We start from the raw sequence: 13,621 nt of genomic DNA, 5'->3' as shown, positions 1-13,621 counted from the left end.
ATGGGTACTAATTTAGGCTACGCCTTGAGTCACACTGACCCATGTGTGTGTGTGTGTGTGCTTGTATAGACTGTGCACTGAGTCACACTGATCCATGTATGTGTGCGTGTGTTTGTCTTGGTGTAGCCTGTGCATTGAGTCACAGTAGCTGTTTGTGTGTCTGTGCTGTTATAGCATATGCATTGAGTCACAGTGAGCTGTGTGTGTTTGTGTGCCTTGGTATAGGCTGAGCATTGAGTCACAGTGAGGTGTGTGTCTGCGTATGTGTGTGTGTGTATGTGTTGTGGTATAGGCTCTGCAATGAGTCACCGTGAGCTGCGAGTGTGTGTTTCTGTGTGTGTGTGTGCTGGTATAGGCTGAGCATTGAGTCACAGTGAGGCCTGTGTGTGTGCCGGTATAGGCTATGCATTGAGCCACAGATGTGTGTATGTGTGTGTGTGTGTGTGTGTGCAGGTATTGACTGGGCATTGAGCCACAGTGATACGTGTGCATGTGTTTGTGTTTCTGTGTTTGCATGTGCTGGTATGGAAAGAGCATTGAGTCACACTGAGCCGTGTCTGTGTGTGTGTGTGTGTGTGTTTGCTGGTATAGACTGTGCATTGAGTCACAGGTGTTTGTGTGTTGTGTATGTGTGTGCTGGGATAGACTGTACATTGAGTCACAGTCTGCTGTGTGTGTGTGTGTGTTTGCACTGCTATAGGCTGCCTTTGAGTCAGAATGAGGTGTGTGTGTGTGCATGTGCTGTTATATGGTTTGCATTGAGTCACAATGAGCTGTGTGTGTGTGTGTTTGTGTTGGTATAGTCTTTGGTCTGAGTCACTGGGAGCCATGTGTGTGTGCTGGTATAGACTGTGCATTGAGTCCCAGTGAGATTTTCTTGTGTGTGTGTGTGTGTGTTTGTGTTTGCTGGTATAGGCTGTGCACTGTGTCACAGTCACTTGTGTGTGTGTGTGTGTGTTTGTGTGCAGGTATGGAGGGTGCATTAAGTCACAGTCACCCGTGTGTGTGTGCGCACGCTGGTATAGGCTGTGCATTCAGTCACAGTTAGGACTGTTTGTGTAATTGTGTGCTGGTATAGGATGAGCATTGAGCCACAGTGAGGTGTGTGTGTGTGAGTGTGTGTGCCCTTAGAGTCTGTGCATTGAGTCACAGTGATTCATGTGTGTGTGTGTGTGCATGTGTGTGTGCTGGTATAGGCTGTGCATTGACTCATAGTAACCCGCGTGTGTTTGTGCTGGTATAGACTGTGCATTGAGTCACAGCCATGCGTGTGAGTGTGTGTGTGCTGGTATAGACCCAGAATTGAGTCACAGTCAGGTGTGTTTGTGTGTGTCTGTGTGCTGGTATAGACTATGCATGGAGTCACAGTGAGCCGTGTGTGTGTGTGTGTGTGTGTGTGCATGATGGTATAGACTGTGCATTGAGTCACAGTGAGGTGTGTGTGTGTTTGTATGTGCTGGTATGGATGGTACATTGAGTTGCACTGAGCCGTATATAGACAGTGTGTTGAGTCACAGTCAGGTGTGTGTGTGTGTGTGTGTGTGCTGGTATAGACTGTGCAATGAGTCACAGTTGTGTGTGTGTGAGTGTGTGTGTCTGTGTGCTGTTATAGGCATTGCACTGAGTCACAGTGAGCCTTCTGTGTGTGTTTGTATGTGTGTGCAGATATGGATGGTTCATTGAATCACAGTCAGCAGTGTGTGTGTCTGTGTGCTGGTATAGACCCTGACTTGTGTCACAGTCAGGTGTGTTTCCGTGTGTCTGTGTGCAGGTATAGTCTGTGCATTAAGTCACAATCAGCAGTGTGTGTGTGTTTGTGCACAATGGTATAGACTGTGCATTGAGTCACAGTGAGGTGTGTGTGTGTGTGAGTGGTGGTATAGCCTGAAAACTGAGTCACATTGAGCCTTGTGTGTGTGTGTGTGTGTTTGTGTTGTGCTGGCATAGTCTGTGCACTGAGTCACAGTCAGGTGTGTTTCTGTGTGTGTGTGTGCTGGTATAGACTGTGCATTGAGTCAGAGTAAGCCATGTGTGTATGTGTGTCCTGGTATAGGTTGTGCATTGAGTCTCAGTGAGCTGTTCATCTGTGTGTGTGTGTCTTGGTACAGCTGTACACTGAGTCACATTGAGACGTGTTTGAGTGTGTGTGTGTGTGTCTGTGTGCTGATACAGGATGCACATTGGGTCAGAGTGAGGTATCTGTGTGTGTGTGTGCTGGTACAGGCTGTGCATTAAATTACAGTGAAGTGTGTGTGGGAGTGTGTGTGTGTGCTGGTAAAGGCTGTGAATTGAGTCACACTGAGCCATGTGTGTGTGTGAGTGTGCTGGTATAGGTTGTGCATTGACTCACAGTGATGGGTGTGTGTGCATGCTGGGAAAGGCTTTACATTGAGTCAGAGTCTGCAGTGTGTGTGTGTTGTGTGCTGGTACAGACTTTGCATGAGTTAAATAGAACCACGTGTGTGTGTGTGTGCTTCTATAGAATGTGCACTGAATAACAGTGAGGTGTTCATTGTGTGTGTGTGTGTGTGCACACAGGTATGGACGGTGCATTGAGTCACAGCGACGTGTGTGTGTGTGTGTGTGTGTGTGTGTGATGGTATAGGCTGTGCATTTAGTCACAATGAGCCGTGTATGTGTGTGCTGGTATAGGTGATTCATTGAGTCACAGTGAGCCATGTGTGAGTGCATGTTTGTGTTTGTGTGTGTTCTGGTATAGGCTGTGTATCAAGTCACAGTGAGCCCTGTATCTGTGCGTGTGTGTGTGTGTGCTGGTATAGGCTGTGCATTGAGTTATATTAGGGTGTGTGTATGTGCTGGTTTAGGGTGTGCATTGAATCACAGCTTTGTGTGTGTCTGTGTGTGTGTATGTATGTGTGTGTACTGTTACAGGCTTTGCATTGAGTCACACTGAGGTGTGTGTGCGAGTGTGCTTGTATAAATAGTGCATTGAGTCACAGTGCCATGTGTGTCTGTCTGCACGCTGGTATAGGCTGTGTATTGAGTCACAGTGAGGGGTGTGTGTGTCTGTGTGTGCTGCTATATGCTGACCATTGAGTCACAGTGAGGTGTGTGTGCGTGTGTGCTGGTATAGGCTGCGCATTGGGTCATAGGTGTGTGTGTCTGTGTGCTGGTGCAGTCTGCAGATTGAATCACAGTGAGGTGTGTGTGTGTGTTTGTGTGTGCAGGTATAGACGCTGCATTGAGTCACAGTGAGGTGTGTGTATGTGTGTGCTGGTATAGGCTGTGCATTGAGTCACAATGAGCCATGTGTGTGTCTGCTGGTATAGACGATTCACTGAGTCACAGTAAGCCATTGTGAGTGCGTGTTTGTGTTTGTGTGTGTTTTGGTATAGGTTCTGCATTGAGTCACAGTGAGCCCTGTATCTGTGCGTGTGTGTGTGTGTGTGTGTGTGCTGGTAAGGCTATGCATTGAGTCACACTGAGGTGTCTGTGCGGGTGTGCTGGTATAGATATTGCATTGAGTCACAGTGGCATGTGTGTTTGCACGCTGCTATAGGCTTTGCATTGAGTCACAGTGAGGTGTGTGTGTGTGTGTGTGTGTGTGCTGCTATAGGCTCTGCATTGAGTGACATGTGTGTGTGTGTGTGTGTGTGCTGGTACAGGCTGTGCATAGATTCACAGGTGTGTGTGTGTGTGTGTGTGTGTGTTCTGGTGCAGGCTGTGCATTGAAGCACAGTAAGGTGTGTGTGTGTGTGCATGTGTCAGTATTGACTCTTCATTGAGTCACAGTGAGCCATGTGTGTGTGATGGCATAGGCTGTGCATTGAGTCACAGTGAGCCGTCTGTCTATGTGCTGGTATAGTGTGACCATTGAGTCACATTGAGTTGTGTGTGTGCGTGTGTGTGTGTGTATGTGCTGGTATGGATGGTGCATTCAGTTACACTGAGCCGTGTGTGTGTGTGTATGTGCAGCTATAGACTGTGCATTGAGTCACAGCTGTGTGGGTGTGAGTGTGTGTGTCTATGTGCTGTTATAGGCTTTGTCCTGAATCACAGTGAGAGGTCTTTGAGTGTTTTTATATGTGTGTGAGTGAAGGTATGGATGGTGCATTGAATCACAGTGAGCCATGTGTGTGTCTGTGTGTGTATGTGTGTGCTGGTACGGGCTGTGCATTGAGTCGCACTGAGGTGTGGGTGTGAGCATGTGTGCTGGTGTAGATAGTGTATTGAGTCACAGTGAGGGGTGTGTGTCTGTGTGTGCTGCTCTAGGCTGACCATTGAGTCACACCGATGTGTATGTGTGTGTGTGTGTGCTGATATAGGCTGCTCATTGAGTCACAGTGAGGTATGTGTGTGTTTGTATGTGCTGGTATGGATGGTGCATTGAGTTGCACTGAGCCGTGTATGTGTGTATGTGTATGTGCTGGTATAGACTGTGTATTGAGTCACAGGTGTGTGTGTGTGTGTGTGCTGGTATAGACTGTGCAATGAGTCACAGTCATGTGTGTGTGAGTGTGTGTGTCTGTGTGCTGTTATAGGCTTTGCACTGAGTCACAGTGAGCCGTCTGTGTGTGTTTGTATGTGTGTACAGATATGGATGGTTCATTGAATCGCAGTGAGCAGTGTGTGTGTGTGCACGAGTGCTAAATTAGGCTGTGCATTGGGTCACAGTGAGCCGTGTGTGTGTGTTTGTGCTGATATAGACTGTGCACTGAGTCACATTGAGCTGTGTGTGTGTGTGTGTTTGACCTGGTGTAGGCTGTGCATTGAGTCACAGTAGCTGTGTGTGTGTCTGTGCTGGTATAGGCTATCCATTGAGTCACAGTGAGATGTGTGTGTTTGTGTGTGTTGGTGTAGGCTGAGCACTGAGTCACAGTGAGATGTGTTTGTGTGTGTGCCAGTTTAGGCTGTGCATGGAGTCACAGATGTGTGTGTGTGTGTGTATGAGCTGGTATGGAAAGTGCATTCAGTCACAAGTGTGTTTGTGTGTGTGTGTGCTGGTGTATAATGTACATTTAGTCACAGTCAGCCATGTGTGTGTGTATGCACACTGGTATAGGCTGAATTTGAGCCAGAGTGAGGAGTGTGTGTGTGTGTGTGTGTGTGTTGGTATAGACTTTGCACTGAGTCACAGGGTGTCATATGTGTGTGCTGATATAGACTGTGCATTGAGTCCCAGTGAGCTGTTCTTGTGTGTGTGTGTGTGTGCTGGTAAGGCTCTGCACTGAGTCACATTCACCCGTGTGTGTGTGTGTGTGCACGCTGGTATAGGCTGTGCATTCAGTCACAGTTAGGGTTGTTTCTGTATGTGTGTTCTGGTATAGGCTGAATATTGAGCCACAGTGAGGTGTGTGCTCCTTTAGAGTCTGTTCATTCAGTCACAGTGAATCATGTGTGTTTGTGTGTGCGTGTGTGCTTGCATATATGCTGGTATAGGCTGTGCACTGAGTCACAGTGAGCTGTGTTTATTTGTGTGGGCTGGTATAGGCTGTGCATTGAGTCACACTGAGCCGTGTGTGTGTGTGTGTGTGTGTGCTGGTATAGGCTGAGCATTGAGTCACACTGAGGGATGTGTGTGTGTGCATGTGCTGGTATAGGCTGTGCATTTAATCACAGGGGTGTGTGTGTGTGCACATATACACTATGCATTGAGCCACAATGAGCCAAGTGTCTGTATGTGTTTATGTGCTGGTATGGACAGTGCATTGAGTCACACAGAGCTGGACCTGTGTCTGTGTGTGTGTGCTGGTATAGACTCTGCATTGTGTCAGGGTCAGGTGTGTGAGTGTGCGTGTGTGTGTGTGCTGGTATATTTGTGCATTTAGTCACAGTGACATATGCATTCTTGTGTGTGTGTGTGTGCTGGTATAGGCTGAGCATTGAGTCACATTGAGGTGTGTGTGTAAGTGTGTGTTCAGGTATGGGCTATGAAATGAGTCACAGTGAGTCATGTATTTGTGTGTGTTTGTGCTGCTATCGGCTGTGCGTTGAGTGATAGGTGTGTGTGTGTGTGCTGGTATAGCCTGTGCATTGGGTCACACTGAGGTGTGTGTGTGGGTGTGCTGGTATAGATAGTGCACTGAGTCACAGTGCTGTGTGTGTGTTTCTGCACGCTGGTATAGGCTGTGTATTCAGTCACAGTGAGGGTTGTGTGTGTCTGTGTGTGCTGCTATTGGCTGACCATTGAGTCACAGTGAGGGGTGTGTGTGTGTGTGCTGGTATATGCATTGCATTGAGTCACAGGTATGTGTTGGTGTGTGGGTGCTGTTACAGGCTGTGCATTGAGTCACAGGTGTGTGTGTATGTGTGTGTGCTGGTGCAGGCTGGGCATTGAGTCACAGTGAAGTGGGTGTGGGTGCTTGTGCTGGTATGGACGGTGCATTGAGTTAAACTGAGCAGTGTATGTGTGTGTGTGTATGTGCCGGTATAGACTGTGTATTGAGTCACAGTCAGGTGTGTGTGTGTGTTTGCTGGTTTGGACTGCATTGAGTCACAGTCGTGTGTGTGTGAGTGTGTGTGTCTGTGTGCTGTTACAGGCTTTGCACTGAATCACAGTGAGCCATCTGTGTGTGTTTGTATGTGTGTGCAGGTATGGACGGTGCATTGAATCACAGTGAGCAGTGTGTGTTTGTGTGTGTGCATGGGTGCTAATTTAGGCTACACCTTGAATCACAGTGAACCATGTGTGTGTGTATTTGTGCTGGTATAGACTGTGCAGTGAGTCACACTGAGCCATGTGTGTGTGCGTGTGTTTGTCTGATGTAGGCTGTGCATTGAGTCACAATTAGCCATGTGTGTGTCTGCAGGTATAGGCGATTCGTTGAGTCACATTAAGCCATGTGTGAGTGTGTGTTTGTGTTTATATGTGTTCTGGTATATGGTTTGCATTAAGTCACATGATCCCTGTATCTGTGCGTGTGTGTGTGTGTGCTGGTAAGGCTGTGCATTGTGTCACACTGACGTGTGTGTGTGGGTGTGCTGGTATACATAGTGCATTGAGTCACAGTGCCGTGTGTGGGTCTGCAGGCTGCTATAGGCTGTGCATTGATTCACAGTGACGGGTGTGTGTGTGTGTGTGTGTGCTGGTACAGGCTGCACATTGAGTCACAGTTGTGTGTGTGTGTGATGGTGCAGGCTGTGCATTGAGTCACAGTGAGCCTTGTGTCTGTGTGCTGGTATAGTCTGAGCATTAAGTCACACTGAGGTGTGTGTGTGTGTGTGTGTGTATGCTCTGGTGTGGATGGTGCATTGAGTTACACTGAGCCGTGTGTGTGTGTGTATGTGCTGCTATAGGCTGAGCATTGAGTCACAGCTGTGTGTGTGTGAGTGTGTGTGTCTGTGTGCTGTTATAGGCTTTGTCCTGAATCACAGTGAGACATCTTTGTGTGTTTTTGTGTGGGTGTGTGTGAAGGTATGAACGGTGCACTGAGTGACAGTGAGCTGTGTGTGTGTCTGTGTGTGTACATGTGTGCTGGTAGAGGCTGTGCATTGACTCACACTGAGAAGTGTGTGTGTGCATGTGTGCTGGTATAGATAGTGCATTGAGTCACAGTGCCGTGTGTGTGTGTCTGCACACTGCTATAGGCTGTTCATTGAGTCACAGTGAGGTGTGTGTGTGTGTGTGTTTGCTGCTATAGGCTGCGCATTGAGTGACAAGTGTGTGTGTGTGTGTGTGTGTGTGTGTGCTGCTACAGGCTGCACATTGAGTCACAGGTGTGTGTGTGTGTGTGCTGGTGCAGGCTGTGCATTGAAGCACAGTAAGGTATGTGTGTGTGTGTGCGTGTTGCTATAAAATCTTCACTAAGTCACAGTGAGCCATGTGTGTGTGATGGCATAAGCATTGCATTGAGTCACAGTGAGCTATGTGTCTGTATGCTGGTATAGTCTGAGCATTGAATCACACTGAGGTGTGTGTGTGAGTATGTGCTGGTATGGATGGTGCATTGAGTTACACTGAGCCGTGTGTGTGTGTGTATGTGCTGCTATAGACTGTGCATTGAGTCACAGCTGTGTGTGTGAGTGTGTGTGTCTGTGTGCTGTTATAGGCTTTGCCCTGAATCACAGTGAGACGCTTTTGTCTGTCTTTATATGTGTGTGTGTGTGTGAAGGTATGGACAGTGCATTGAGTCACAGTGAGCCGTGTGTGTGTCTGTGTGCATATGTGTCTGCTTGTACAGGTTGTTCATTGAGTCACACTAAGGTGTGTGTGTGCATGTGTGCTGGTATAGATAGTGCATTGAGTCACAGTGCCATGTGTGTGTGTGTCCGCAAGCTAGTATAGGCTGTGTATTGAGTCACAGTGAGAGGTGTGTGTGTCTGTGTATGCTGCTATAGGCTGACCATTGAGTCACACCGATGTGTATGTGTGTGTGCGTGTGCTGCTATAGGCTGCTCATTGAGTCACAGTGAGGTGTGTGTGTGTTTGTATGTGCTGGTATGGATGGTGCATTGAGTCGCACTGAGCCGTGTACAGACTGTGTGTTGAGTCACAGTCAGGTGTGTGTGTGTGTGCTGGTGTAGACTGTGCAATGAGTCACAGTCATGTGTGTGTGAGTGTGTGTGTCTGTGTGCTGTTATAGGCTTTGCACTGAGTCACAGTGAGCCTCTGTGTGTGTTTGTATGTGTGTGCAGATATGGATGGTGCATTGAATCACAGTGAGCAGTGTGTGTGTGTGTGCACGAGTGCTAAATTAGGCTGTGCATTGGGTCACAGTGAGCCGTGTGTGTCTTTGTGCTGATATAGACTGTGCACTGAGTCACATTGAGCCATGTGTGTGTGTGTTTGACCTGGTGTAGGCTGTGCACTGAGTCACAGTAGCTGTGTGTGTGTCTGTGCTGGTATAGGCTATCCATTGAGTCACAGTGAGATGTGTGTGTTTGTGTGTGTTGGTATAGGCTGAGCACTGAGTCACAGTGAGGTGTGTGTGTGTGTGTGCCGGTTTAGGCTGTGCATGGAGTAACAGATGTGTGTGTGTGTGTGTGTGTGTGTGTGTGCCGTTAGAATCTGTGCATTGAGTCACAGTGATTCATGTGTGTGTGTGTGCATGTGTGTGTGCTGGTATAGGCTGTGCATTGAGTCACAGTAACCCGTGTGTGTTTGTGCTGGTATAGACTGTGCATTGAGTCACAGCCATGTGTGTGACTGTGTGTGTGCTGGTATAGACCCTGAATTGAGTCACAGTCAGGTGTGTTTGTGTGTGTCTGTGTGTTGGTATAGACTGTGCATGGAGTCACAGTGTGCCGTGTGTGTGTGTGTGCATGATGGTATAGACTGTGCATTGAGTCACAGTGAGGAGTGTGTGTGTGAGTGCTGGTATAGGCTGTGGACTGAGTCACTTTGACCTGTGTGTGTGTGTGTGTGCAGGTACGGGTGGTGCATTGAGTCACAGTCAGCGATGTGTGTGTTTGTGTGTGTGTGTGTGTGTGTGTGTGCTGGTATAGACCCTGCATTGAGTCACAGTGAACCGTGTGTGTGTGTGCTGGTATATTCTGAGCATTGAGTCACAGTCAGGTGCATGTGTGTATGTGTTGCTTATAGAATGTGCATTGAGTCACAGTCAGGTGTGTTTTGTGGTTCTGTGTGCTGGTATAGACTGCATTGAATCACAGTCAGCCGTGTGTGTGTGTGTACACAGTTATAGACTGTGCATTAAGTCACACTGGGGTGTGTGTGTGTGTGTGCTTGTATAGAATGTTCATGGAGTCAGTGTTTAGCCATGTTTGTGTGTGTGTGTGTGTTTGTGTGTCCTGGTGTAGAATCTGCATTCAGTGACAGTGAGCCATGTGTGTGTGCTTGCATAGGCTGCACATTGAGTCGCAGTGAGCTGTTCTTGTGTGTGTGTGTGTGTGTGTGTGTGTGTGTGTGCTGGTATAGACTGTGCACTGAGTCACAGTCACCCGTGTGTGTGTGTACAGGTGGTGCATTGAGTCACACTGAGGTGTGTGTGAGGGTGTGCTGGTATAGATAGTGCATTGAGTCAGAGTGCCATGTGTGTGTGTCTGCACGCTGGTATAGGCTGTGCATTGAGTCACAGTGAGGGGTGTGTGTGTCTGTGTGTGCTGCTATATGCTGACCATTGAGTCACAGTGAGGTGTGTGTGCGTGTGTGCTGGTATAGGCTGCGCATTGAGTCATAGGTGTGTGTGTGTGTCTGCGGTTGCAGTCTGCACATTGAAACACAGTGAGGTGAGTGTGTGTGTTGGTATAGACTCTTCATTGAGTCACAGTGAGCCATATGTGTTAGAAGGTATAGGCTGTGCATTGAGTCACAGTGAGCCGTGTGTCTGTGTGCTGGTATAGTCTGAGCATTGAGTCACACTGAGGTGTGTGTGTGTGTGTGTGTATGTACTGGTATGGATGGTGCATTGAGTTACACTGAACCGTGTGAGTGTGTATACTTGCTGGTGTAGACTGTGTATTGAGTTATAGTCTGTGTGTGTGTGCTGGTATAGACTGTGCATTGCAACACAGCTGTGTGTGTGAGTGTCTGTGTCTCTGTGCTGTTAAAGGTTTTGCCCTAAATCACAGTGAGCCGTCTGTGTGTGTTTTTATGTGTGTGTGTGTCATGTATGGATGGTGCATTGAGTCACAGTGAGCCGTGTGTGTATATGTGTGTGCTGGGACAGGCTGTGCATTGTGTCACAGTAAGGTGTGTGTGTGTGCATGTGTGCTGGTATACATAGTGCATTGAGTCACAATGCCGTGTGGGTGTGTGTGTCAGCACGCTGTTATAGGTTGGGTAATGAGTCACAGTGAGGGTTGTGTGTTTGTGTGTGCTGCTATAGGCAGAACACAGAGTCACAGTCAGGTGTGTCTGTGTGTGTGTGTGCTGGTATATGCTGCGCATTGAGTCACAGGTATGTGTGGGTGTGTGTGTGTGGTACAGGCTGCGTGTTGAGTCACAGGTGTGTGTGTGTGTGCTGGTGCAGGCTGTGCATTGAGTCACAGTGAGGTGTATGTGTGTTTGTATGTGCCAGTAAGAATGGTGCATTGAGTTGCACTGAGCCGTGAATGTGTGTATGTGTATGTGCTGGTATAGACTGTGTATTGAGTCACAGTCAGTTGTGTGTGTGTGTGTGCTGGTATAGACTGCATTGAGTCACAACCATGTGTGTGTGAGTGTGTGTGTCTGTGTGCTGTTATAGGCTTTGCACTGAATCACAGTAAGCCGTCTGTGTGTGTTTGTATGTGTGTGCAGGTATGGACAGTGCATTGAATCAGAGTGAGCAGTGTGTGTGTGTGTGTGTGTGTGTGCATGGGTGTTAATTTAGGCTGTGCCTTGAGTCACAGTGAGCCATATGTCTGTGTGTTTTTGCTGGTATAGACTGTGCAGTGAGTCACAGTAGGTGTGTGTGTCTGTGCTCATATAGGCTGAGCATTGAGTCACAGTGAGGTGTGTGTCAGCGTATTTGTGTGTGTGTATGTGTTGTGGTATAGGCTCTGCAATGAGTCACCGTGAGCTGTGAGTGTGTGTTTCTGTGTGTGTGTGTGCTGGTATAGGCTGAGCATTGAGTCACAGTTAGGCCTGTGTGGGTGCCTTTATAGGCTATGCATTGAGTCACAGAGGTGTGAATGTGTGTGTGTGTCTGTATGTGCTGGGATGGACGGTACATTGAGTTGCACTGAGCCGTGTATAGACTGTGTGTTGAGTCACAGTCAGGTGTGTGTGTGTGTGTGTGTGTGTGCTGGTATAGACTTTGCAATGAGTCACAGTTGTGTGTGTGTGAGTGTTTGTGTCTGTGTGCTGTTATAGGCTTTGCACTGAGTCACAGTGAGCCTTCAGTGTGTGTTTGTATGTGTGTGCAGATATGGATGGTTCATTGAATCACAGTGAGCAGTGTGTGTGTCTGTGTGCTGGTATAGACACTGAATTGTGTCACAGTCAGGTGTGTGTTCTGGTATAGGCTGTGTATCAAGTCACAGTGAGCCCTGTATCTGTGCGTGTGTGTGTGTGTGCTGGTATAGGCTGTGCATTGAGTTATATTAGGGTGTGTGTATGTGCTGGTTTTGGGTGTGCATTGAGTCACAGCTTTGTGTGTGTCTGTGTGTGTGTAGGTATGTGTGTGTACTCTTACAGGCTTTGCATTGAGTCACACTGAGGTGTGTGTGCGAGTGTGCTTGTATAAATAGTGCACTGAGTCAGAGTGCCATGTGTGTGTGTCTGCACGCTGGTATAGGCTGTGCATTGAGTCAAAGTGAGGGGTGTGTGCGGGTGTGCTGGTATAGATAGTGCATTGAGTCACAGTGCCATGTGTGTGTGTGTGTGTGTGTGCTGCTATAGGCTGACCGTTAAGTCACAGTGATGGGGGTGTGTGTGTGTGCTGGTACAGGCTGGGCATTGAGTCACAGGTGTGTGTGTGTGTGTGCTGGTGCAGGCTGTGCATTGATGCACAGTAAGGTGTGTGTGTGTCAGTATAGACTCTTCATTGAGTCACAGTGAGCCATGTGTGTGATGGCATAGGATGTGCATTGAGTCACAGTGAGCCGTGTGTCTGTGTGCTGGTATAGTCTGAGCATTGAGTCACACTGAGGTGTGTGTGTGTGTGTGTATGTGCTGGTATGGATGGTGCATTAAGTTACTCTGAGCCGTGTGTGTGTGTGTGTGTGTGTGTGCTGCTATAGACTGTGCATTGAGTCACAGCTGTGTGTGTGTGAGTGTGTGTGTCTGTGTGCTGTTATAGGCTTTGCCTTCAATCACAGTGAGACGTCTTTGTGTGTTTTTATGTGTGTGTGTGCAGGTATGGACGGTGCATTGAGTCACAGTTTGCCGTGTGTGTGTATGTGTGTGCTGGTACAGGCTATGCATCGAGTCACACTGAGTTGTGTGTATGTGCATGTGTTCTGGTATAGATAGTGCATTGAGTCACAGTGCCGTGTGTCTTTGTGTGTCTGTAAGCTGGTATACGCTGTGTATTGAGTCACAGTGAGGGGTGTGTGTGTCTGTGTGTGCTTCTATAGGCTGACCATTGAGTCACAGTGATGTGTGTGTGTGTGTGTGTGCTGGTATATGCTGCGCATTGAGTCATAGGTGTGTGTGTGTGCTGGTGCAGTCTGCACATTGAATCACAGTGAGGTGTGTGTGTGTGTGTTTGTTGGTATAGACTCTTCATTGAGGCACAGTGAGCCACATGTGTTAGAAGGCATAGGGTGTGCATTGAGTCACAGTGAGCCGTGTGTCTGTGTGCTGGTATATTCTAAGCATTGAGTCACACTGAGGTGTGTGTGTGTGTGTGTGTATGTACTGGTATGGATGGTGCATTGAGTTACACTGAACCGTGTGAGTGTGTATATGTGCTGGTGTAGACTGTGTATTGAGTTATAGTCTCTGTGTGTGTGCTGGTATAGACTGTGCATTGCAACACAGCTGTGTGTGTGAGTGTCTGTGTCTCTGTGCTGTTAAAGGTTTTGCCCTAAATCACAGTGAGCCGTCTGTGTGTGTTTTTATGTGTGTGTGTGTCACGTATGGATGGTGCATTGAGTCACAGTGAGCCGTGTGTGTGTAAGTGTGTGTGTGTGCTGGTACAGGCTGTGCATTGTGTCACAGTGAGGTGTGTGTGTTTGCATGTGTGCTGGTATACATAGTGCATTGATTCACAATGCCGTGTTGGTGTGTGTGTCAGCACGCTGGTATAGGTTGTGTAATGAGTCACAGTGAGGG

Source organism: Balaenoptera physalus, assembly GCF_965194825.1.
Source record: "Balaenoptera physalus genome assembly, chromosome: Y".
In the NCBI taxonomy this organism is placed as follows: domain Eukaryota; kingdom Metazoa; phylum Chordata; class Mammalia; order Artiodactyla; family Balaenopteridae; genus Balaenoptera; species Balaenoptera physalus.
The sequence above is the reverse complement of the archived record's forward strand: the minus strand, read 5'-3'. Positions refer to the sequence as shown.